We start from the raw sequence: 5088 nt of genomic DNA on the forward strand, positions 1-5088 counted from the left end.
AGTAAAAATGTTTCTGTACAATACATCCATAAAAAATAAGCATTGATATTGTAAGCTTAAGAGAGAATTCATTAAGAATCAAATAACAAAAGAGAAAACTCAGAAAATAAAGTATTAAAAATTAATGGGCTTATTGTAGAGGAAAGGAGACCAAAGAGAATAAAACAAGAGAGCTTACTGTAGGCAAGTATGCTTAATGTTTATTTAAGTAAAAACAAAATGTAAAGAAAGTTAGATTAGTGGGTAGATGAAAAAGATATCCAGTGAAGGAAAGAAATAGGAAAAAAGTAAAGCCTACTGAATTTTCACAAAATTTTGGATTTGTCTCAGTTCTTTTTGTCATTTGTTTTCTCATTTAGGAAAAAAAAATAGAATTAGCAGTGATAAGATGATCCACATTAGAGTCTCCTCTAAGAAAAATAAATAGTTCAATGACTTTAAAGACTTCAAATATGTCTTCCATGAAAAATTAAGAGACTCTGCAGAAGTGAAGATCAGAAAAATAATATATTTTCAGGACTTTCACCGAGGCACAAATACGCTTTTATTGCCAAAATACATCATTTGCTTAACATTTCTTCAAGTTATTTCAGGTCTCCTAAATAACTGCCTCCTGAAACTCCACCCTCTCAGCTTGCTGGGCACAAAAATAAACACTGCTGGTTTATTTTGATGTGTAAAAATGTATAAATCAAAGAAATGCCGCTTTCCTGGAAGTTTTCATGGGCAAATAAAACATAATATATTTGAAAATGCATACCTCTACACTTCACTAAACTGTAGAGGAAAATGCAGGGTTGGTAGGATGTTTCATTGGTTGGGTGAGGTGAAAATACTGAGCCAATATTGCAGGTTTTTTAAAATGTTGATATTATTACAACCTAATTTCCGGATCTCTGTGAAGAAAACTACCATTAACATATCTGTGCAGCCAACCATGCTAATTAAGCTGTAAAGGGAGGTTTGAAATGCCTGTCTCTTCCAAAACACCTCCAAATTCTGGGAGTACAGGCTGTGGATCAGTAGGGAAAGGCCTTGTCATCCTCTGCAGGCTCAGCCCTGGGTTTAGGCTGTGGAGGGAAATGGTGATGTTTGATCAGAGTTGGATTTCAGCAGCTTGGAGGTCTTTTCCAACCTCAGTGATTCTGTGGTTCTGTGGAAGGTGATTTTTGGGGTCTAACAGACCTGAAGACAATGTTCCCAAATCACACAGGTGTTTCACAGACACCTGGGTGTTAAAAGGCTACCTGCAAACGATGCCAAAGCCTTGGATTTCATAGCAGTCACCACCAAAAATGATTCCTCCTTCCAAAGGACCTGGCAGTGGGGCCCTTCTCCACCTGGAGTGAGTGGGGGGCACATGGGTCCCTCTGGGGAATCTGGCTGCACCTCTCCACTAAGATTCACAGGGTTTCCGTGCCCAGCCTGTCCTAACACCTTGGCAGGGAACCCAACAGGACCTTCAGGGTCTGAGTCTCTCTCAAAGATCAGTACTCTGAGCTCAGAGTGTCCAAGGTAACAATTGCTGCTTTAGGAAAAGATTGCAATTAATCCTGGTATACTTGTGCTGCCACAAGCTGAAAACTGGTGCTATGAAAAGGGTAAAACCCAAGCAAATTTTAACATTTCTACTGCATCCAAGTGCTTTTTTTTCCACATCAGCTGGAATACTGGTCAGACACTGTGTTGTCTAAAAGCAGCAGCCTTTCTGTAACATGCACACAGAGCACTAGCTAATTGAAATAGAAACAAATAAATAACCCTACTAAACACACTCAAAACACTAACATTTTTCTGGTAATCAGTGCTTGAAAAAAATGTGTTTTGACTTTTTTGTAAAAGCTAACTTTTTTTTTTAATCCTCCGGATAAGGACATTTATTGCTCACTTGTTTATAAACTAAATTGTTCACATCACAGTAAATAACTTCTGAAATGTTGTTCCCTCAACTGTGCTAAGCTTTAATATAGCATAGTAATGAGTGGGATGTGCAACTTCTGCTTATCTGCTCTATTTTGGACAATGCCAGTGGCTCATGTTTATTAAGAAAGTTGGCAGTGAATCTGAATCTCTGGTTTCCTCCTGGTAGATAAATTCTGTCTGAGCTAACATTCATGAGGATCTTGGAAGGCTCATTTAAATACAATGCCTAAGGCGATGCATTTTTTTTCCTGGATTCCAGAACAGCACATAAAGCTTTTGCTTTTCTGATGTTCTTTTGGAACTGATGCTTATGTATTACAAAGTCTGGCCAGGATTTTGTAGGAAGTACCAAGGGTCTATGTCTGAGCTGCGTGTTCAGGTGTCTTTGCACGTTGTTATCCTCATTGCAAGGAAGACTTTTTTTTTGTGGAAGACTTAAAGCAAAAGAGAAGTTCCATCTTGCCAGTATATTTGTATTTCTATTGTCAGATGTTAGGGAAACTGAGTAAGCATTTTCCCTCCTTTGTCTGGGAGCATGGATCTCAGCCATTCACAAATGCAGTGTGTCTCCTTCAAGCCGTAATTACCAGGGAAATTTCTTCACTTAATTCAAACATTTATTTTAACTGACAACTCTGCATGGTTGTCCAAATAAGATCTTTTTCAATCTAACAGCATAATCTGAACTTTTCCTGCAGTTAAAAGAAGTATTTTCCAGCTCTGTAGGCAGTAGTCATTACTTCACGTTATCTCGAAGCTCTACTTCAGAAGTGCTGAGAACATCTGAATATATTTGGATACCTTAGACTAGAAAAGTTGAAAAATAAATGAATAAGTCAGGTATTTGCCTATTTCTGTCATCAGTGCCATCAGTAGTTAGTGCTGCATGTGTTGCTATGCTTTTCTAGCTGCCATTTAAGCACCACAGGTATCGAAAGGAAGTCGCCCATAAGAAATGACATTTTTTCAACACTACAGGAAATTTTGAAAGGGTCAAAGATTCCTGGAATATTCATGAGGTGGAGGTGCTTTTCAGTAAACATACCATGTCATATTTTATATAAATACCTCTGTCTCATAGGTGCCTCTACCATTTCCTACATCTCTGGACATAGTGAGGGGTTTAATCCAAAATCTTTGTGGATCTTGTATATGTTGAACTACAGCAGATGGAGACACCTTCCCTTTTGTAAACCTAAATCATTATTTTAGAAAGAAAAATAAATTTACAATTATATTGCAAGGATGATAAAACCCCCAAACAACAAGCGAAAACCCAGATGAACAAATCAAGCAAGAAAATGCAGAAAGTCCCAATTCTGAACTGTGATCTCATAAGCAGGGACAGGGTGGGGTGTGAGGGCTTGGTGCTGCAGTGGCTGTTATCCAAGCTCCTGGTCCATGGAGTGGAATGCTTGGCTTAGGGAAGAGGGCTCCTATTTCCTCTGCCCCTCTGCAGCCTGAGGGAGGGATAAATCTGCCACACTGGGACCGAAGTAGCCAAGAGGCTGAACAGGATTCCTCCTTTAGTCAAGCTCCAGCTACCCAAGAGCAAGCTAAAAGACTAAATATTAATCTACTGTGGGTCTGAGTGGTCTCTGAGAACCTCACGTCCTCAGCAGCAGCCCTTGCTGAAATCAGGAGCACAGTTCCTTTGAGCAGGGCTCCTGCTTTCCTTTCAGAACACCGCTGAAGAAGGAGACACCGAGCCTTTCTTTCCTGCACAATAGCCAAGTGGGAAGAATGCTTGCCTTGTAAAAGGCAAGCACAGATTCAATTCCCTCTTGTCTGAACTTCAAACCTAACCTTTTATCTTCCAGATGAGTACCCAAAACACAAGGCTGGCAAGAAACAAGGCTACTCAGGAGGTGGGGAATGTTGCTGTTCTCTCAGAGCAGTACCTTTGTGCAGGAAAAAAGCTCAAACCTCACAAGGTCAGAAAGGATGGATAACTCGGCAATTCAGCGTTCAAGGTGCTCATTACATTTGGTTCCTGCTCCAAGGCCTGTTTCTCCTTTCTGTTTTTGAATGCAATTCTTGTAGAATATAAAATTCAGCTCTATTTTCTGTAGGGGAGGAAGGTAAGTACAGACCTATTTATAAATGAGTACTTTAACTGTGAGGCTCAGGAACTCACCAGCCCTCCAGCCAGGGATCACACTTAGGCTAAAGAGGCTCATAATTAAACTTAGGTAAGCTAAAAAATGAAGCTCCTGGCTTGGACAACAAAGACACTTGTTAGAAGCAGTTTCCAGTTTGGGAATCATAGATAAGTTTAAAAAATAAACAACTCCTGGGGAAAGAAAATATATGGACTAGCATCTAGACTGGGTCTCAACTAAGTTGAGGTGTCAGGCTTGTCAAGACTGCTGTAATTCAGGGCCTTATCCAGGGGTGACTACAGAGCTTCAAGGTCAAACAGCAAGATCCCCCTGAAGTTCAGGTTTCTGGTGTTTAAGTGACATATTTCTTGATTTTAGACTCAACTATTGCTTCTTTTTTATGCTTAACACTCTCAGGCAAATCACAACTGACTTGCAAGCACTTTAACCATAAGCCTGGTCAAACCGCTGAGTGTCAGTGAGAGCTGAACTGAATTTCTGGTACTGCCCTCATACAGTTCTTGACTAAATAGCAGCAGGACAGTTTTTTACAAGCCATGAAAAAATCCCATGGACAATTTATGACCAGTTGCCTCATTGCCTGCTGGGTTTAGGTGCTGCAGCTCTTCTGAAGTCTGTGGAATGATGCCAGTTTGTATCCACAGCCAGTGTCACACAGCCAGTGTCACTCAGAATTCAGCTGCATCTTTTTTAAGTGCAAAATGTCATTAGTTGTACCAGAAGCTGACATGAAGTAGCATTTCCTCCTAATTGTCCTATCCTTTTACTGACAGCTTGCTGTTGCCCTTCTGAAACCTTGTCACTTGGAATTTTGCTGAAAAAGTGCATTTGGTACCATTTTGAACCAGAATTTTCCTTAAAAATTATTGTTTGAAGAGTGAAGGAGGAAGGGGAAGTGGACAAGGTATTCTGTTCTACCTATAAAAGAAGTGAAAGCCTTTGCTATAAAATTATCCCGAGTCTTTGTGTCCCTCCATTGCATTTTCTTCCATCAAAATTTTTATCTGCTTCTTTCTTAGAATCCCTGAAATTTTTGAATATG

Source organism: Aphelocoma coerulescens, chromosome 11 (genome assembly GCF_041296385.1).
Source record: "Aphelocoma coerulescens isolate FSJ_1873_10779 chromosome 11, UR_Acoe_1.0, whole genome shotgun sequence".
NCBI classification, from domain to species: Eukaryota; Metazoa; Chordata; class Aves; order Passeriformes; family Corvidae; genus Aphelocoma; species Aphelocoma coerulescens.